Genomic DNA, 22,803 nt, shown 5'->3' with positions numbered 1-22,803 from the left:
CTATAGATCTTGATGCCCAATATATAAGCATCTTCACCGAGGTCCTTCGTTGAAAAACTCTTATTCAAGTATCCCTTTATGATATCCAGAAATTCTATATCATTTCCAATCAGCAATATGTCATCCACATATAATATCAGAAATGTTACATAGCTCCCACTCACTTTCTTGTAAATACAGGCTTCTCCAAAAGTCTGTATAAAACCACATGCTTTGATCACACTATCAAAATGTTTATTCCAACTCCGAGAGGCTTGCACTAGTCCATAAATGGATCGCTGGAGCTTGCACACTTTTTATCTCCCTTTGGATCGACAAAACCTTTTGGTTGCATCATATACAACTCTTCTTCCAGAAATCCATTCAGGAATGCAGTTTTGACATCCATTTGCCAAATTTCATAATTATAAAATGCAGCAATTGCTAACATGATTCAGACAGACTTAAGCATCGCTACGGGTGAAAAAGTCTCATCGTAGTCAATCCCTTGAACTTGTCGAAAACCTTTTGCAACAAGTCGAGCTTTATAGATAGTAACATTACCGTCAGCGTCAGTCTTCATCTTGAAGATCCATTTATTTTCAATGGCTTGCCGATCATCGAGCAAGTCAACCAAAGTCCACACTTTGTTCTCATACATGGATCCCATCTCAGATTTCATGGCCTCAAGCCATTTTGCAGAATCTGGGCTCACCATCGCTTCTTCATAGTTCGTAGGTTCGTCATGGTCTAGCAACATAACCTTCGGAACAAGATTAGTGTACCACTCTGGTGCGGATCTCACTCTGGTTGATATACGAGGTTCAGTAACAACTTGATCTGAAGTTTCATGATCATCATCATTAACTTCCTCACTAATTGGTGTAGGTGTCACAGGATCCGGTTTCTGTGATGAACTACTTTCCAATAAGGGAGCAGGTACGGTTACCTCATCAAGTTCTACTTTCCTCCCACTCACTTCTTTCAAGAGAAACTCCTTCTCTAGAAAGAATCCAAATTTAGCAACAAAAGTTTTGCCTCCAGATCTGTGATAGAAGGTGTACCCAACAGTTTCCTTTGGGTATCCTACGAAGACACATCTCTCCGATTTGGGTTCGAGCTTATCAGTTTGAAGTTTTTTCACATAAGCATCGCAGCCCCAAACTTTAAGAAATGACAACTTTGGTTTCTTGCCAAACAACAGTTCATAAGGCGTCGTCTCAACAGATTTCGATGGTGCCCTATTTAACGTGAATGGAGCCGTCTCTAAAGCATAACCCCAAAATGATAGCGGTAAATCAGTAACAGACATCATAGATCACACCATATCTAGTAAAGTACGATTACGACATTCGGACACACCATTACGCTGTGGTGTTCCGGGTGGCGTGAGTTGCGAAACTATTCCACATTGTTTCAAATGAAGACCAAACTCGTAACTCAAATATTCTCCTCCACGATCAGATCGTAGAAACTTTATTTTCTTGTTACGATGATTTTCAACTTCACTCTAAAATTCTTTGAACTTTTCAAATGTTTCAGACTTATGTTTCATTAAGTAGATATACCCATATCTGCTTAAATCATCTGTGAAGGTGAGAAAATAACGATACCCGCCGCGAGCCTCAACATTCATCGGACCACATACATCTGTATGTATCATTTCCAACAAATATGTTGCTCGCTCCATAGTTCCGGAGAACGGCGTTTTAGTCATCTTGCCCATGAGGCACGGTTCACAAGTACCAAGTGATTCATAATCAAGTGGTTCCAAAAGTCCATCAGTATGGAGTTTCTTCATGCGCTTTACACCAATATGACCTAAACGGCAGTGCCACAAATAAGTTGCACTATCATTATCAACTCTGCATCTTTTGGCTTCAATATTATGAATATGTGTATCACTACTATCGAGATTCAATAAGAATAGACCACTCTTCAAGGGTGCATGACCATAAAAGATATTACTCATATAAATAGAACAACCATTATTTTCTGATTTAAATGAATAACCGTCTCGCATCAAACAAGATCCAGATATAATGTTCATGCTCAATGCTGGCACCAAATAACAATTATTCAGGTCTAAAACTAAACCCGAAGGTAGATGTAGAGGTAGCATGCCGACCGCATCACATCGACTTTGGAACCATTTCCCACACGCATCGTCACCTCGTCCTTAGCCAATCTTCACTTAATCCGTAGTCCCTGTTTTGATTTGCAAATATTAGCAACAGAACCAGTATCAAATACCCAGGTGCTACTGCGAGCATTAGTAAGGTACACATCAATAACATGTATATCACATATACCTTTGTTCACCTTGCCATCCTTCTTATCCGCCAAATGCTTGGGGCAGTTCCGCTTCCAGTGACCAGTCTGTTTGCAGTAGAAGCACCCAGTTTCAGGCTTAGGTCTAGACTTGGGTTTCTTCTCTTGAGCATCAACTTTTTTGCCGTTCTTCTTGAAGTTCCCCTTCTTCTTCCCTTTACCCTTTTTCTTGAAACTAGTGGTCTTGTTGACCATCAACACTTGATGCTCCTTTTTGATTTCTACCCCCGCAGCCTTTAGCATCGCGAAGAGCTCGGGAATTGTCTTATTCATCCCTTGCATATTATAGTTCATCACGAAGCTTTTATAGCTTGGTGGCAGTGATTGAAGAACTTTGTCAATGACACTATCAACAGGAAGATTAACTCCCAGTTGAGTCAAGTGATTATGATACCCAGACAGTTTGAGTATATGTTCACTGACAGAACTATTCTCCTCCATCTTGCAGCTATAGAACTTATTGGAGACTTCATATATCTCAATCCGTGCATTTGCTTGAAATATTAACTTCAACTACTGGAACATCTCATATGCTCCATGACGTTCAAAATGTCATTGAAGTCCCGGTTCTAAGCCGTAAAGCATGGCACACTGAACTATCGAGTAGTCATCAGCTTACTCTGCCAGACGTTCTTAACGTTATCAGCAGCATCTGCAGCAGGCCTGGCACCTAGCGGTGCTTCCAGGACGTAATTCTTCTGTGCAGCAATGGGGATAATCCTCAAGTTACGGACCCAGTCCGTGTAATTGCTACCATCATCTTTCAACTTTGCTTTCTCAAGGAACACATTAAAATTTAACGGAACAACAGCACGGGCCATCTATCTACAATCAACATAGACAAGAAAAATACTATCAGGTATTAAGTTCATGATACATTTAAGTTCAATTAATCATATTACTTAAGAACTCCCACTTAGATAGACATCTCTCTAATCCTCTAAGTGATCACGAGATCCAAATCAACCAAACCATGTCCGATTATCACGTGAGATGGAGTAGTTTCAATGGTGAACATCACTATGTTGATCATATCTACTATATGATTCACGCTTGACCTTTCAGTCTCAGTGTTCCGAGGCCATATCTGCATATGCTAGGCTCGTCAAGTTTAACCTGAGTATTCCGCGTGTGCAAATGTTTTGCACCAGTTGTATTTGAACGTAGAGCCTATCACACCCGATCATCACATGGTGTCTCAGCACGAAGAACTTTCGCAACGGTGCATACTCAGGGAGAACACTTATACCTTGATAATTTAGTGAGAGATCATCTTATAATGCTACCGTCAATCAAAGCAAGATAAGATGCATAAAAGATAATCATCACATGCAATCAATATAAGTGATATGATATGGACATCATCATCTTGTGCTTGTGATCTTCATCTTCGAAGCACCGTCATGATCACCATTGTCACCAGCGCGACACCTTGATCTCCATCATAGCATCATTGTCGTCTCGCCAACTATTGCTTCTACGACTATCGCTACCGCATAGTGATAAAGTAAAGCAATTACAGGGCGATTGCATTGCATACAATAAAGCGACAACCATATGGCTCCTGCCAGTTGCCGATAACTCGGTTACAAAACAGGATCATCTCATACAATAAAATATAGCATCATGTCTTGACCATATCACATCACAACATGCCCTGCAAAAACAAGTTAGACGTCCTCTACTTTGTTGTTGCAAGTTTTACGTGGCTGCTACGGGCTAAGAAAGAACAGTTCTTACCTACGCATCAAAACCACAACGATAGTTCGTCAAGTTAGTGCTGTTTTAACCTTCTCAAGGACCGGGCGTAGCCACACTCAGTTCAACTAAAGTTGGAGAAACTGACACCCGCCAGCCACCTATGTGCAAAGCACGTCGGTAGAACCAGTCTCGCGTAAGCGTACGCGTATTGTCGATCCAGGCCGCTTCAGCCAACAATACCGCCGAACCAAAGTATGACATGCTGGTAAGCAGTATGACTTGTATCGCCCACAACTCAGTTGTGTTCTACTCGTGCATATAACATCTACGCATAAAACCAGGCTCGGATGCCACTGTTGGGAATGTAGTAATTTCAAAAAAATTCATACGCACACACAGGATCATGGTGATGCATAGCAACGAGAGGGGAGAGTGTTGTCCACGTACCCTCGTAGACCGAAAGAGGAAGCGTTTGCACAATGCGGTTGATGTAGTCGTACGTCTTCACGATCCGACCGATCAATTACCGAACGTACGACACCTCCGAGTTCAGCACACGTTCAGCTCGATGACGTCCCTCAAACTCCGATCCAGCCGAGCTTTGAGGGAGAGTTCCATCAGCACGACGGCGTGGTGATGATGATGATGTTCTACCGACGCAGGGCTTCGCCTAAGCACTGCTACGATATTATCGAGGTGGACTATGGTGGAGGGGGGCACCGCACACGGCTAAGAGACCCAAGAGATCAATTGTTGTGTCTAGAGGTGCCCTTGCCCCCGTATATAAAGGAGCAAGGGGGGAGAGGCGGCCGGCCAGGAGCGCGCCAGGGAGGAGTCCTACTCCCACTGGGAGTAGGACTCCCTCCTTTCCTAGTTGGAGTAGCAGAAGGGCAAAGGAGGAGGGAGAGAGGAAGGAAAGGGGGGCGCCACCCCCTCCTTGTCCAATTCGGACTAGAAGGAGAGGGGGCGCGCGACCTGCCCTGGACGCCCCTCCTATTCTCCACTAAGGCCCATCTTGGCCAATTAACCCCCCCCCCCCAGGGGGGAGGGTTCCGGTAACCCCCGATACTCCGGTAAAATCCCGATTTCACCCGGAGCATTTCCGATATCCAAATATAGGCTTCCAATATATCAATCTTTATGTCTCGACCATTTCGAGACTCCTCGTCATGTCCGTGATCACATCCGGGACTCCGAACTTCCTTCGGTACATCAAAACACATAAACTCATAATATAACCGTCATCTAACTTTAAGCGTACAGACCCTACGGGTTCGAGAACTATGTAGACATGACCGAGACACATCTCCGGTCAATAACCAATAGCAGAACCTGGATGCTCATATTTGCTCCTACATATTCTGCGAAGATCTTTATCAGTCAAACTGCATAACAACAGACGTTGTTCCTTTTGTCACCGGTATGTTACTTGCCCAAGATTCGATCATCGGTATCACAATACCTAGTTCAATCTCGTTACCGACAAGTCTCTTTACTCATTCTATAACACATCATCCGCAACTAACTCATTAGTTACAATGCTTGCAAGGCTTAAGTGATGTGTATTACCGAGTGGGCCCAGAGATACCTCTCCGACAATCGGAGTGACAAATCCTAATCTCGAAATACGCCAACCCAACAAGTACCTTCGGAGACTCCTGTAGAGCACCTTTATAATCACCTAGTTACATTGTGACGTTTGGTAGCATACAAAGTGTTCCTCCGGTAAACGGGAGTTGCATAATCTCATAGTCATAGGAACATGTATAAGTCATGAAGAAAGCAATAGCAACAAACTAAGCGATCAAGTGCTAAGCTAATGGAATGGGTCAAGTCAATCACATCATTCTCCTAATGATGTGATCTCGTTAATCAAATGACAACTCTTTGTCTATGGCTAGGAAACATAACCATCTTTGATCAACGAGCTTGTCAAGTAGAGGCATACTAGTGAAACTCTGTTTGTCTATGTATTCACACATGTATCATGTTTCCGGTTAATACAATTCTAGCATGAATAATAAACATTTATCATGATATAAGGAAATAAATAATAACTTTATTATTGCCTCTGGGGCATATTTCCTTCACCATTCTCATGAACGCGGTCATGTAGTGTCGGTCCGGGCCGCTTCATCCAACAATACCGCTGAATCAAAGTAAGATGTTGGTGGTAAGCAGTATGACTATTATCGCCCACAACTCTTTATGTTCTACTCGTGCATATATCATCTACGCATAGACTTGGCTCGGATGCCACTGTTGGGGAACACAATATTTCAAATTTTTTCCTACGATCATGCAAGATCTATCTAGGAGATGCATAGCAACAAGAAGGGAGAGTGTGTCCACGTACCCCCGTAGACCGAAAGTGGAAGCGTTTAGTAACGCGGTTGATGTAGTCGAACGTCTTCACGATCCAACCGATCCAAGTACCAAACGTATGACACCTCCGTGTTCAGCACACGTTCAACACGATGACGTCCCTCGAGCTCTTGATCCAGTTGAGGACGAGGGAGATTTCCATCAGCACGACGGTGTGGCGACGATGATGATGAAGTTACCAACGTAGGGCTTCACCTAAGCACTACAATGATATGACCGAGGTGTTGAACTGTGGAGGGGGCACCACACACGGCTAAGAGATTGTCTGTTGTGCTATTGGGGTGCCCCCTGGCCACATATATAAACGAGGGAGGGAGAGAGGAGGCCGGCCAGGAAGGGCGCGCCAGGGGGGAGTCCTACTTGGACTCCTAGTCCAAGAGTCCAAGTAGGATTCGCCCCCCCCTTTTCCTTTATTCCACCGGAGGGAAAGGAAGGAGGGGAGAAGGAAAAGGAAGGAGGGGTCCGCGCCCCCACCCCTTGTCCAATTCGGTTTGGGCAAGGGGAGGCGCACACCACCTCGTGGCCCTTCTTCCCTCTCTCCACTAAAGCCCACTAAGGCCCATTAACTCCCTCGGGGGGTTCCGGTAACCTCCCGGTGCTCCGGAAAAATCCCGAACTACTCGAAACCATTCTGATGTCCAAATGCAACCTTCCAATATATGAATCTTTGCCTCTCGACCATTTCGAGACTCCTCATCATGTCCGTGATCTCATGCGGGACTCCGAACAAACTTCGGTCATCAAATCACATAACTCATAATACAAATCGTCATCGAACGTTAAGCGTGCGGACCCTACGGGTTCGAGAACTATGTAGACATGACCGAGACACATCTCCGGTCAATAACCAATAGTGGAACCTGGATGCTCATATTGGCTCCTACATATTCTACGAAGATCTTTATCGGTAAAACCGCATAACAACATACATCATTCCCATTTGTCATCGGTATGTTACTTGCCCGAGATTCGATTGTCGGTATCATCATACCTAGTTCAATATCGTTACCGGCAAGTATCTTTACTCGTTCCGTAATGCATCATCCCATAACTAACTCATTAGTCACATTGCTTGCAAGGCTTATAGTGATGTTCATTATTGAGATGACCCAGAGATACCTCTCCGATACACGAAGTGACAAATTCTAATCTCGATCTATGCCAACTCAACAAACACCATCAGAGACACCTGTAGAGAATCTTTATAATCACCCAGTTATGTTGTGACGTTTGATATCACACAAGGTGTTCCTCTGGTATTCAGGAGTTGCATAATCTCATAGTCAGAGGAACATGTATAAGTCATGAAGAAAGCAATAGCAATAAAACTAAACGATCATTATGCTAAGCTAACAGATGGTCTTGTCCATCACATCATTCTCTAATGATGTGACCCCGTTCATCAAATGACATCACATGTCTATGGTCAGGAAACTTAACCATCTTTGGTTAACGAGCTAGTCAAGTAGAGGCATACTAGGGACACTCTGTTTGTCTATGTATTCACACATGCACTAAGTTTCCGGTTAATACAATTCTAGCATGAATAATAAACATTTATCATGATATAAGGAAATATAAATAACAACTTTATTATTGCCTCTAGGGCATATTTCCTTCACCAAGACCAAATGGTCCTTGGGAGGGGCTGGCAATACTTCTGCCGCCGTTATAGGATCGTCCTCGACGGCCTCCTTGTCCTGCGGTTCTCTGGCCTTGGCATGAAGGTGCAAATCTTCAAGCAGAATAACTCCATCATGTGTAGGGTCCGCTGTCAGCAGCACAACTGCATCAACAACATCAGTCTTGCCCTCTAGATCGCCCATTATTTTGAAGTAGTTAGTATGATCTTGTTAGTGTTGATGGTTTGAACTTGTGTTATGAAACCGTCTATATTTTGCCCAGGGATTAACACCCTAGGGTTGCGCTATGTCCCTGTTGTCTTAAAAATTATCCCCTACTAATATACATTGTTTATCGGTTGTTTATATGCCGTGTGCTTTAATTAGGTAGTGATGTTTCTATATATGTGATGTTTGTTCTTGTGTTGCATTTGAGTGGTAGACCACCACATTTGAAAGGGGTGAGCATAACAAATACGTGCACACAGCCAAACAACTATGGTTTGCATCTGCTCACCCCTGAAGTAAAAATGCGGGCAACCAAACAACAAACCCTAAAAAATCATTGATGAAGAAAAAATTACCACCGGAGCCTACCAGTGAGCCCCAGTTTGCATAGCCCTCCATTTAAAATAATACATGGGGGTCCTCACCTCCATCTAAAAAGGAAAAAACATTTCAAAAAGAATCCTCACCTCCATCTATTTTTTTCCAAAAGCTTTCTCACTGCGGTCAACTAGCTTACGCCACATGGCATAGCTGATTGGCCGCTTTCTTCCTACACTTAATGCGTTTTCTATAGTAACACGTCTGCTACGTTGGCTAAAATCACCCGCACACTGTTGCAGGGTGGGCCGGGCCGCGTTTGATCGAGCGGTGAGCATTCGGCCACTCGTTTCAACCTGAAATTGTGCGTGCACTTTTAAGATTTTAGGAAAAAATTATCACGCTATATCCAAATATACCCTGTACTTAGCTGCAAATGATCACGAAGCACGCCAACATGCATTCCATTTTCCCTGAATTTGCGTGCATACCTCCATACGGGCACGGGTGTTGTGCTTCAGCATATCTGTACTGACACGCTGACCCACCCTGGACCACGCAAACCTCTCCGAAGACTGCGTACACCCGGTGCATAGGGTCCACAACGAACTTGAAAACCTATAGTCAGAAGGTTATTGCCATGTGGGACGCCTCCTGGCCGCCTGATGAGGAGCTGGGGTCAGGAGAATAGACAGTCGATGGGGGCATGGGGCGCCGTCCCCATCTATATCAGGCGCAGACCCCCTGACCCATCTCTAATACAGGCATTTCTCCACAGAAGAGCCAGAGACTACTCCCCTTCTTCTTGCTTTGCTTGCCCCATCTCTACCGCAGGTGTTCCTTCTGCCATTGATCCGATCCGACCTCGGAGGCCGCGTTGATGGCTGAAGGGAGTGCCTATTTTGATTGGGACATGGCAGCCTCGGGGGACGGGAACCACTTGACGAGCTTCGACCATGGCGGTGTTGCGCAACACTTTGTCCATATTGATGGTGGTGCTTCAGCCGGGGTGGTCGTCGTCTCGGGTGCCGGATCAAGGGCTTCTGGTGGCATCAGGGAGATGGATCCCACCAGCTTCCTCGGCTATGGGAGCAGCAACGCCCCTGCGGCAATCGCGGTGCCTGCACGGGCGCTGCTGCGTGCCAGATCCAGCGGCCAGGGGCTGACACGGTTCAAAGGGTCGTGGGCCATGGAGGAAGACACGTATGTGGAAAATCCAACCCTAAATTGCAAACCTTTTTCTTTGTCCTTCATCTGCTGCAGCTTTGTCAGTTTTCTTTGTGATTTTGTTGTAGGCTGCTCAGGGCGAAGGTGCAGGAATTCGGCAAAGGGAGGTGGGCGAAGGTCGCGCTGTACCTCCCCGGCCGAAGAAGCAATGTCGGGAGAGATGGATCAACCAACTTGACCCCAACATTGAGGTGATCTTGCCAAATTTAAATTTCTTAACTTCCTAGCCCCTACTAGCAGCTTGTTTCTGGGGAATTTTGATGATCTGTGATTGAGTGTGCTTACGGAAAGAAATTATTCATTGCGTTAATCTGATTCGTCACCATTCAGATGTGGGTATTAACTTCCAGATAAATAGTTAGTAGTCTTGTATGTCTTTAGTCTAATCAGTAAATGTGGCAATTAATTTCTTCATTTACGCCACTAAATGATCACCCAAGTAATTTTCTGAAGAAAAAGAATTACAGGGAAGCAATTTTCTAAAATTAATAGGGATTGATGTTCTTGCCCATGCATTAGCATTTGAAATGTGTACAAGGATTCTGTGTTCAATCCGTAAATAAATAAAATTACTTGCACTTACAAATGTGGAAATTTACTACTCCATCCGTTCACGAAGATAAGCTGTTTTGGATATTTCAATATGGACTACACGGACTGAAATAAGTTAACAAACACGGTAAAACAAATCTATATACTTACAATTCGAAAAAAGTTAGAACATCTTATATTTGTGCATGGAGGGCGTAATTGACACGGTGTCTCATTTTTTAAACTAGATAATTGTTTGTGCATTGCAACAGGAGTATAATTATTCTCATAGATTAGCACGTCATTGCACGTCTATTATTACATTAGTGTGCTATAATCTTAGCCAGATTTTGTATGCAATTGTCATGATTTACGTGCTAGGTTATTGTTAAGCACTTATTTGGTAAGAATTTATTGACTTACCAAAGAAAATATTATTTATAAGAAAGATCGGAGATGGGAGTCAAAATATCATCTCATTGTTAAGCACTTATTTGGTAAAAAAATATTGATTTACAAAAAATGTTATTATCTAAGAGAAAAATGAGATAATGGGAGAAGAAAAAAATCAAATAGGAGAATGGAAGGGGGAACCACATATAGATAGAGGTTGGACGAAGGAGACACTGAAATGGGAACCTTAGGTTCTTTTTAACTAGTATAGAAGAGATTCTTAGCCACTAAGTGATCACCTAATTAAAAAATATTTCTTGATTATTTGCCAAATTATTGCTTCTACCTATTTGTGAGTAGCCACAATTTGATATCCCTAAAGTAAGAGTCAATGTACTAGCCCACAAATTAGCATTTGAGGCGTGGTACTTTCATTAGTTGAATCATATGATTATACATCCAAAAGTTTGCACCTATTAATTTGGCCACTATTCGAAAGTGGGTATTAACTCCCGAAAAAATAGTTAGTAGGATTGCATGTCTTTAGTCTACTCAGTAAATGTGGTAATTACTTTCTTCATTTAGGCCACTAATTGACCACCCATATAATTTTGGGAAATTAGTAGGGATCGATTCTTGGCCACTAAGTTATCACCAAATTAAAAAAATATGTTGATTATTAGTCAAATTGTTGCTTCTACCTATTTGTGAGTTGCCACAATTTGATATCCCTAAAGTAAGAGTCGGTGTTCTAGACCACAAATTAGCATTTGAGATGTAGTACTTTCACTAGTTGAATCATATGATTATACGTCCAAAAGTCTGCACCTATAGTTTGGTCACCATTCGGAAGTGGGTATTAACTCCCAAAAAATAGTTAGTAGTATTGCATGTCTTTAGTCTACACAGTAAATGTGGTAATTACTTTATTCATTTAGGTCACTAATTGACTACCTAAGTAATTTTGGGAAATTAGTAGGGACCAATGTTCATGCCCACACATTAGCATTTGATATGTGTACAAGAATTATGTGTTCAATCCGTAAATAAAGAACCACACTTGCACTTACAAATATCCAAATTTTCTAATTGACATGGTGTGTCCTAATTTTTAAATTCTTTGCCACTAAGTGGTCGCCCAAGTGTTACCGAATTTGGTGCGCAATAGCCAGTGACCGTTCGCTGTCCAGGATGGCATTTGTAAACGGTGCGACTGGCAGTTTTAGTGTTGGGGGATGGCATCTTTGATAACAACAAAAAGCATGTCATTTTGTTTATTTAGTGCATTTTCATCAAAAACCTGCCACCCTCAGATCTTGATCCCGTGTTCTGTGGGTCATTTGCTGGGATTTCGTCCCCAGGAACATTCCCCAAATAGAGATAAGATTACCGATTCTCTTTTGTCGTGGTTATTTGTCAAATTATTGCTGCTACATATTTGAGACTTGTCTCAATTTGGTATTTCCTAAAGTAAGAGCCGTTCCAGCACACAAATTGCATTTTAGATGTGGTACTTTTATTAGTTCAATCATATAGACAAAACAAGTCACATGCTGATAGTCAGATACACATGTTCCAAAAATTTGATGTTGTTTATTTGTGAAATTGTTGCTTTTTGCTTATTATGGTTTTCCTGAATTTGGTGAATATGAGTAGATGTTCCTGTTCTGTGTTATCATTTGAGAGATGTGCCGGCTGCAAAACACTCGAGCTCCCTCAACTCCCTCCAGACTGGACTGACTGCGCAAGGTGGACCCTACTTCGGTATGCAGGCGCGGCCTGCTTCGCCGGATGTGCACATCACCAGCCCGTGCACCAAGCCTCCTTACCCACTGCCATGAGCCCTATGATGAGTTATGCATGCCATCAATCCATGCACCGAGCATCCCCCCACGTTCCTCTTTAGGCCTGATGAAGAATCACACACCCATCGTCACGCCTCGCTTCCCGACATTCCCAATGCTCTTGGACAACAACCCAATGACGATGGAGATGGATGCTTTGCATGCTAGTTGAGCTCCCGGTAGGGCTCTGCCCTGGCGCACCACTTTTTGTGCCGGTGTTGCCTCCCATTCTCCCTGCTACTAGTTCCGCACCGCCCTGGTCACCCACAACAAGGAGGGAGACGCTCACGAAGGTCACAAACTTTGACAAGTCAGCATAGCCCATGCCTGTGTGCCAATAACAGGGTCATTCCCATCGCCCAGCTCCTACAAAGGCTTCTATGCTAATGAATGGGAGTCATTGGCAAGGTTGAACAGGTCAACGGGGAAGAGGTTGACTGCTTCGTGGCTCTGTTCCAGGAGAGGCTGCCAGACATAGCGCCACACTCTGGACGCTTTTCAAACTTGATTACGATTTGGTGATGGTTCGGTTTTTTGGATGTGCTGGTGGGGCATGAGTTCAATATGGTATCTAAGCCAAGAGGTCTCAAGTTGAAGACCCTGCCAACGCAATATTAAACAAGATTCTACAGCCTACATTGATCCCACGCCTAAGGACTAAAATAGCCTAGATGTGAGGGGAAGTGTTGAAACATATTCCCGTCTCTCTTCACCAGTTCGGATTTTTGGATGAAATGACTGGAGCATGAATACAATATGGAGGATGCTTTGATGGAACATGGTGGCAAAGGTGTCCATGTGATGCCATCGCTGGCGAGCGAGTATGTCACGAGGACATCCTAATCCCTTCATCCACCTAATGTAGTATTCATGATCCATTACCCATTCACTCCCATGTTTGAGACGATGTATAAGATTTTTCCTCCTCCGCCCATTGATCCTTAGGTGAAAGTAACGAGTGTTAGGATCTCCCTAGTTAAAATTTGTGATCCTCGAGATTTGTCGCTTGGTTCCCATGAACTGATCCCTTTGTTCACCAAATGAGTATTTTGGGCTTATTAGCCTTATGCATGTCATGGCCAAGCTTATTGATAGAACCCTTTCCATGAGGTTGGCTCTGCACATGAATGATATTGTTTCCATTGCACAAAGTTCTTTCATTAAGAGGAGAAGCACCCATGATAACTTCATTTATGTGCCCAATGTGGCTAGAAGATTTTACACATCAAGACACATATGCTCCTCTTCAAGCTCAACATAAAGAAGGCCTTGGATTCCTTTAGGTGGGGCTATTTTACTGAAATGTTTAGTCACCATGGCTTACAAGGACACTTTCGGGGATGGATCTCGACTGTCCCCTACTTGACTTTTGCTCAATGGGATTGCCGAGGACCCGACGAAGCATGGTCATGGGCATTTTCAGGGGTCCGAGCTCTCCATTGACCCGTTGCACCATATATTTAGCAAGTATATGACCTAAGGAAAACCTCATCCTTTGGTGGATTCGTGGTTCCCTTTACCTCGACAATGTGGTTGTTTTATGTGCCTCTATCAAGCAAGAAGTCCAATTCCTCTCCACCATGGCTGCCTCTTTTGAGGATACTACCAGCCTTGTTACAAATTGCAGAAAGAGCCCTGTTGCACCTATATGGTGCAATAACAACAACCTTGATGGCACACTCTAGTCCTTCCCGCCATGTTATCCTTCCCCATATGTTACCTTGCACTATCCCTCATGGTCAAAATATTAAGGACGGTCCACTTGCAACACTTTGAAGATTAAGCCGCTGGGAAATTAGCACATTAGAGAAGGAATCAAGTTGATACCGCGGGCCACATGGTCTTGGTCAAGGCGGTGCTCAGGGCTGTGTCCATACACCATCTTACACTGTTTGACCCCCTTGTGGAGGTTTTCAAGAAGATTGATAGCTTGAGGTTTGCCTATCTTTGGGCGAGGACAAACAATGTGACCGGAGGCAAGTGCAAAATTAACTGGGTGCAAGTTTGCAAGCTGGAGGAGTTTGCCAGCCGTAAATTCTTAATATTGAAAGTTTGCCATCGTGCTTTACTTACTATGGTTATGGCTTGACTAGGATGACCCGCAAAGGGTGTGGTGCAGTATGTGGATGTCATTCAACAATGATGAAGTGATCTATTAGTGGCGGCCACTTAGGTATGATTGGTGATGGAACAGAAGCCAAATTTTGGGAGTCATCATGGCTGGAGGGACGGGTGCATAAAGATATCACACCATTTAAAAAAATCCTACAAGAAAGGTGGCATTGTGGACAAGGTTTTAAGAGAATTTTGGACAAAGGGAATATATTAATATTGTGGAGATACCAATTACACCCAACCTCTGCAACAACGCAATGTCATAAAGACATTATGGATGCACACAACCAAAAGACAAAAAGAAGAAGAAAATTAGATCCCGTATAGTGATCAATTCCTTGTAGCTGCATTACGAACCACCAGCTCGACAACACCCGAAGTCCAAATTCTCCAAAAGCGATGCCTTCAAGAAGGAAATAGTGCACATGAACCATCATTATCCGTTCCTAGATCTTAGGTTTTCACCCTGGAGAAGATCCATGCTCTCAAAACAATGCCTTCAACAAGGTCACTGCCAAGAACTACCAATTACGGCCAGGACTTGAGTTTTCATCCAGAAAGCTAAGACTTTGTACTCCGCCTATGCTGCCGCACCCACTTGCCGATGGTGCTGCTACAAGTCATGAATCACCAAGCAAAGTCCTCATCGCCACAAAGACCCGATCTGCCATTACTAGGCCTCAGACCTCAGCCACCATGATGTTCTTCACCACTCTCTTCATCATGGAAATCGAAATACCAACATGTCCCATAATGTAACAGACAACGAAGCTTCACGTCACGCCCTCCTAAAGCCAAACGTTCTAAAATAGGGGCGCACACGAGCAAATCCCATCCGATCCAGCAATCTACAGGCGTCAAACACCCAGTAGAAAACAAAACACCGGCGAAGCCTTCCAGAACTCGTCAATGGCCAAATCAATGAGGGCTCGCATGAAGCAGAACATCGTCTTGGCACCAGAAGAACCCTAGGACTGCTGCCAGAGGGGAACAAATCTGGGTCGGGAACTCCAGATCTGCAACCACCAGCCATCATGGCCGACCCCATGCCGCCGTCACAACCATGATGGAATAGCCGTCTGCTGCCTTGCCGGGTGCCCAGGGCACCCGTCGTGGCCGTCACCATGATCGTCGTCGCTGCATAAGAGACCCGGGTCGCTGCCACGGCTCCCACGCTTCCTCCACAACACGGCGAGCCACAACGCCCAAATTAGGCCATGGAACCGCCGGTCGTAGCCACCAAGTCCACCACCCACCTGTTATTGTACCTACCGAGCGCAGAGCATCATAGTAGCGGCCAAGACAAGTAAGTGCAGCATGCAGGAGACGTCTTCGATCTGAGGCTCCATGCAATTTCTGCATTGATCACCACGGACCTCACACACACACCACCAGTGCCGCACAAAGTGGAGGATCCCACCATCGGCAGCCTTTGCCCAGTGGCATAAGCCAGTGACGGCGAGATGGAGACGCAGAGGAAGGGGTGCCGGCGGTGGACATTTGTTTCCGCCCATGCCACCTATGGAGGCGACCAAGGTTTTAAGAGATAAGTTTTAGGTTCTATAGGTTGGTAGTCAAGGAGGCCTCACACTAGAGCACATCCAATAATTCTTCATTCAGTAAGACAAACTTGCCAATGCATGTCATCATCAAACTAGACATCCAAGATACAACCATGAGAAAGCTGATCAACCACGGGAATTATACCGCCTCGTCGGCTTACAAGGCTCAGTTCGTTGGCCTCATCTGATCCAAGTTGCATGCCACGGCTTGAAAGGTTTGGGCATCCTAAAATGTAAGTTCTTGGCTTGGTTTGCCATCTAAAATAAGATTTGAACGACAGAGGGTGCAACGTTGGGAGTGACCAAATTGCGACCAGTGCCCTCTTTGCAACCAAGTGTAAGAATTGGTGGCTCACCTTGTCATCAAGTGTTGGTTCTTGCCTCAAGTTTGGAACAACGTGGTCTCTTATATTGGTCTTCATGCTAGTATGATGCTTTGTCATCGTATTGAGATGATGAAGTCTTGGTGGAAAGAAGTCCTCCTCAATAATTGGCAACCGAGGAAATCTTTACATTCTTTGCTCCTTCTTGTTGGATGGGAGATATCGAAGGAAAGGAGCACGTGTGTCTTTCAAAAGAAAGTGAGGCCGATGGCAGTCATTATTTGCCTCATCCAAGATGAGGCGTCTCCTTGGGATATTATGGGGGCTAAGCATTTGAGTAATGTAATGCAGGAGAGTAATTTGGTGCCTTTGTGGTTGTTAGTTTACAAACTTCTCTTGTTAATCAATAAAAATGTAAATATTTTTCCTTGTTCGAACAAAAAGAGCATAAAATCTATAAATAAAATTGACACTTGCAATTGTGATATAATCAATATTGCTAACTGGATTTTTTTGAAAGTTTTGTAAATCTCGGGCACCTCAAATTACACCATATGATTCCGAAAATTGTTGCACACGCAAAATATGTGTAATTTTAATAAGATATCTGCAAAGTAAATAAGACATGCCCTTTTTTGTATGGGCCGATCCTCTCCAAATAATTATCCACATACTAACTTTTTTTATTTCCATTTTTTCTATCAGGCTCATTCCACCATTTCATCAATTTATATGTGGCATATAGCAATTTTGTGAGAGTATCAGGCTTAGTTGGAAATTTTCTAACCGATAGATTCCTGAGATACTTTGAGATTCCTTAGATAATTGGATATTCTAGCTATGTTTTCCGATCTTGGCGAATTTTATCTTGTTTCAGAGTGTTGCATTTTTTTGTTTCAATGCGTAACATAATGGAAGTAATGTTCCATTACAAGTAATGCTACATCTACAAAGGTTTACTTAAAGATTTTACCTACAAACTGAAGTGGAGGATTGTGATTGATAATAGGAGGATGAGGGGGGACCACCCCACTTAAAATCAGCGGGGAGAGAGAGAATTAGTTTGGAAGGTTAAGTAAAACTTTATAGGTCTAGCATTATTGGCTCCATTATGTACCAACAAAAACCTTATCTGAAACAAGTTCATTTTTATTTGTTGGTACACGAAAAAACATTATGATGCATTTTGAAACAAGATAAATATTTCAATACAATTTTGGTACTCTTGAACAACACGAATTTTGCAAACAAACAAAAAGGTAAGATAAATCTCAAAGCAATGATGAATGGTGGATGCATGCACGGCATATCCATGCATGGTATAAAAATGACACTAGGTTGACTTCTAAATAAATAATGCTTCCGTGCACATGAGTGTCGTGTTTCATTAAAAAAGTAAAGGTAGTAGATACTACTTTCAGTGTGTGGTGGTGTGTTCAATTGTATTTCAATGGAATGCTATGCCATAATTAATTAACTTACAAATACTTCCCTTGCAGAGGAAAATCTGGACTGACGCGGAAGACATCAAGCTGATCGAGGCGCATCAGACGTGGGGGAACCGCTGGTCGGTGATCGCCCGGCTACTCTCCGGTCGGCCGGAGAACGCCATCAAGAACCACTGGAATGCAACCAAGCGCAGTCTAAATGCGAAGCGCCAGATCAAGAAGAGGAATAGCAAGAAACCACCTCCCGGCCAGCTCTCCCTTCTTGCGCAGTACATCCGCAGCGTGGAGCCGCACACCGGATCACCCGCGGATACACGTTCGGTGTCCCCACCATTGTATCATGACCGAGAGCACGGTGGGCAGATGGGGATGGCCGGTAGAGATACTGCCGTCGTCATCGCCCCTACCGAGCATGCACACCTGACCTACCCCAATCCGGCAATGATTGGTATGTACTACCACCTGAACCCGACAAACATGCACTACTGGGCACCAAATTTGAATGCCGCTGATAGGCAAAATGAGGGGTACTCGTACTGCATCCCTCCCAATGCGCACCTGAACAACTGCCTGCCGTACGGCTTGTCACCGACGCAGATGGTTAGTGAGCAAGACATCCAGCAGGCGGCCAATGCGAGCATAAACATGTATGCGTTCACTGGACAACGTACCCTCCCGGCAGTGGTAGAGATGCACCGTGAGTCTGCCGTCAACAACCAACTGGGCAATGTGGGTGGTGGAGCTGGAGGCTGGTCCTACTACTACGACATGGACGCGGCTGGTTCGAGTGGCCTTGCCAGAGGTGGTGGTAGCGGTAGCGACCCTGATGACATCGAGATGGTGCAGATGGCCTTGAGGGAGTTTGCCATGCGGGACCAGTAGGTGGTCACCCTCAATCAACTGGCTAGATTCAAGTGAGACATATATGTCCCCAGAGGATTTCATGTCTAAGGAGAACAATGTGATTGTAAGTGTGTTGTGCTTATGTACTTTGTTTGATTTGAGAACTTCATAAAGGTAATTTAAGTGGTCCATCTGGGGAGGTACGTTACTTTGTTCACATTTGCTAATCCTCGGGAAATTGTTTCAGTAGATTTTGGTAGAGAAGAGGTAGAAAAACGAGGGAATGTCAAATGTGAGACTACCAGCGACGACGTCTCTAATGTGCCTGAGACGGAAACGATGCTGCTGGCCTCGGCATCTCCATGGAGGACTAACAGAGGGTTGATAGGTTCAGACTGAGAGGTGTGTGGTTGTCGACGGAATATATGGCATGGTGGATGGGAATTAGAGGGAAGTCATGAGCGGTGGCAAATCAGACAAGAAAGGGTAGTGAGGCAACATGCGAAAGCGTTGTTAGTTAGGTTGGAGGCGGCGGTGCTGTTGACGATATGAATGGGTCAGTTGGAAGAGGAAACCACTAGTGGAGGAAGAAGTGTGGCCAGCAAATCAACTAAAACAAAAAATAAATGTTAATTAGACGATCCTTACTTTGTTGTACTAGTTGAGACACACTTGAAGTTCACATGATAGAGTTGAATACGTGCAGTTGAAAAAAATAGTTGTGTCCCAAACATTGCAATTTATATAGTAGCTCGAATAGACGACACAGTTTAAAAAGTGCAATTGAAACACGTGATGCAGTTGAAACATTGTTGTTGAACAAGCGATATATGTAGTTGAAACACATGATAAAGTTGTTAAAATGCTATTGAATCAACTACATAAAGTGTACACTAGTTTCTTACCAACTAAACATTTACGAGTTAGCATCTTGCTTGTGCATATACTTACGATCTGCATCTTTTAGAAATTTGGTGAAGCCATATCATTATTATTTTTCACTTTTTTGCACAGAGCGGCATCTTGTTGACAATATCCTTTATCTTCTCCACTGTTTCCCTACCTCTTCATTTTTTCTAATTCCACTCGCTCAAGGGATCAATATGCATTGATGGATTTTGATGTTATCTTCATATTCTGCAAACTCGAGTGGTCAATAGAGCGATGCATCATAGCATCTGCTCTCTCTTTCATGCAAGGAGCTACTCCATTCCTATTATATCTCTCCGCAATATAGCTTTATATTTGTGGCACTTCCCATGCCTCTGATTTTTTTTCTTACTAAAAGTGCCTCGATTCTCTTACGCTTACATAATCACTATACCGCAGTTCACCATGAGGCCTATGTAGCATCATAAATCAAGTGATAAACAATGTCAATGTTGGATTTGATGTGTGCCAAGCGACAATGGTGATTGCACTTTGCAAGACTCCGCTCATAACGGTATCACTACAAAAAAACACTTTCGTGATGATACGTGTTTTCCATAGTAGGTCACGTTTTCTATCATGCATGTACATCCATGGCGATTTTATGACAGAATCAAGATAGTCATAGCTGTGCTGTTGTAGAAGTTTTCCATGACAATACTCAAATTATCATCACGGAAGTGTCCACTTCCATGACGATAAATGGGGCGTCATGGAAGTGTTTTCTTCAAGGGTAACCGACACGTGGCATCCACCGTAATGGGTCGCCGTTAAGAAATCGGGTCCAGTTTTGGATCTGATAACCCATTAACAACAATGACCAATGGCGATTTTTCACGTGTAAAATTCTCATTGGCCGAAAGAACCATGTTTCAACTCCGCATTGTGACAAATGTTATCCAGCGAATGGACGGGACGCACCTATGATACGTCGACATGTGGCTCGACCCAACAGTGGCCCATGCAGGTCAAAAGGCAGGCCCGTTTGACTTGATCAAAAGGAAGCGGCCCGACCCACGGAAAGCGTGTTAATAGCATGTTTGCATATAGCCCATTTATAGCCCGTTAACTCATGGTCCGTTATGGCCTATCCGAATTAGGCCCAGTAACGTCATCTGGGCCGTCCAATATGATTTCAGCCTGTTGTAACTTTCAGCCCATGTATGGGCCATGACGTCTTTCAGCCCATATGAGGCCCTTTGTAACTCTGGGTCCATTAACAACTCATGGTGAAACTGGCCCATAATGAACAGTGTATCGCTTTATACCCATTAACGACCCATTATTCCATTGGGCCATTTCCAACCTGTGTTATCTTTCAGCCTTTTAAGGGCCCATTTATTCTTCGGCTCATTTCCAGAATTCGATTACTTACAGTCCAGTACTAGCCTGTTCCGCTTGTGGGCCAAATTGAACCCGTGGTTACAGTCGACTCGTTTGTGGCCTATTAACCCGTTAGGCTGTTTTCATAGCGCTATCAAATACGGCCCATTAACGACCCGATATACCTGTCGATAGAATTAAGCCCGTTATACATATCATCCTATTAATGACCCGTTATGGCCAGACCATAAACAGACGATTTCCAATCTAGCCCGTTTACGGCCCATATTGTGGTCCGTTATTGGTCCACGAATAGTATGACCCATGTTTGGCCAATTGATCATACGACCCGTAGAAGGCCCATTGATTCTATGGCCCATAGAAGGCCCATGGATCCTACGGCCCGAAGGAGGACCGTGGATCCTATAGCCCGTAGGAGGCCCGTGGTCACTATATATAGTAGGCAGCAGAACCATGGTTACAAGGGTCTGTATGTTGCCCATGGTTATTGTGGCCTACTTTTAAAGAATATTTTATTGTGGCCACTAGCAAACCGCAGAAAAAGAACTGCAGTGACCACAACCAAATAAATAAACAAGACAACAAGGAAAGAAATAAGCAAGCAAATACGCTAGGCTATAACGACTATTACACATATTACATCCACTAGGCATCAAAGTTCGCCACCAGTGCAAATATAGGGAATAAAGTAGCTTATTACATACATTGGGCATCTAAATTGGCCACCAGCGCAAATAAACGCAACAGCAAAAGAAGTCCATAACTTAAACAACTTCAGAAGAACTCAAGAAACGTTATCCTGGGTATCCACCATGCTGGCAATAAGCTTATCAAGGTTATCAGGTTTCTCCTGTTTGGCGCTAGAATCCTCCAACGCTTGTTGTTGCAACAGAAAGTATGCATCTGAATTCTCTAGGGACTTCCTCAGTCCTTCGGCTTCTTGTCACAACACAGCTGATCGATGTATTTCAGCTTGTAGTTGAGACTCAAGAAACCAAACTGATTCAGACAGTGAGTTCAAAGAGCTCGTGCCAGCGGTAATGGCCAGCAACTTGAACACTACATCAAGACAAGACTTTGGGGTTGTCTCACTATCTTCAAGATAGTTTTCCTTAGCTATTTTATCAACTTTGTTGGAGAACAACAAGGATGTCTCACTATCCTGAACCTTATCTCCATTACTTCCTTTACCATTGCTTAATAAGGTACTCTTCCCCAATATTTTGTCAGCATTCTAAAAGAAGAAACAAGCAGACACATAACAGGTTTAGCATGTAGTGTATGAAGCTCATTTCGGTGAACCCGTTCAATAGTAAGGTGGACATGATTAAACTACCAAGTCCTCTATTGCGAAGTAGTACATAATAAAAGCATCAAACAAACATATACCTATGTGCTATGGTCACTGCATTGTCTTGACAAATCAAAATAGAGACACAGTTCAAATCATATCAGTTCAAGACAAAGCATCATTGAAGGAATACAAGTGCCGAAAACTACACGGCACAACAAGATTTCAGATGGGTACCACGGGTATACATGTACAACAACACTATTGGCTCTGTTGTGATGCTAGTAATGTGCATGATATGAGAAGTCAACTGTATACACAATTGAAATTGAAATCAATAGAGAAATCTAGAAGAGTAAACCAGTTAAAGAAACATGTTTAAACATAC

General features: G+C 43.6%; 1 pseudogene; it reads left to right on the top strand.

The window, feature by feature from the left end:
• Positions 1-9,444: 9,444 nt before the first annotated feature.
• LOC119352229 lies at positions 9,445-18,889 on the top strand (annotated as a pseudogene).
• Positions 18,890-22,803: the final 3,914 nt, after the last annotated feature.

The sequence above is a fragment of the Triticum dicoccoides genome, chromosome 1A (assembly GCF_002162155.2).
Source record: "Triticum dicoccoides isolate Atlit2015 ecotype Zavitan chromosome 1A, WEW_v2.0, whole genome shotgun sequence".
Taxonomy (NCBI): Eukaryota; Viridiplantae; Streptophyta; class Magnoliopsida; order Poales; family Poaceae; genus Triticum; species Triticum dicoccoides.
This window is presented reverse-complemented; position numbering and strand designations above follow the sequence as displayed.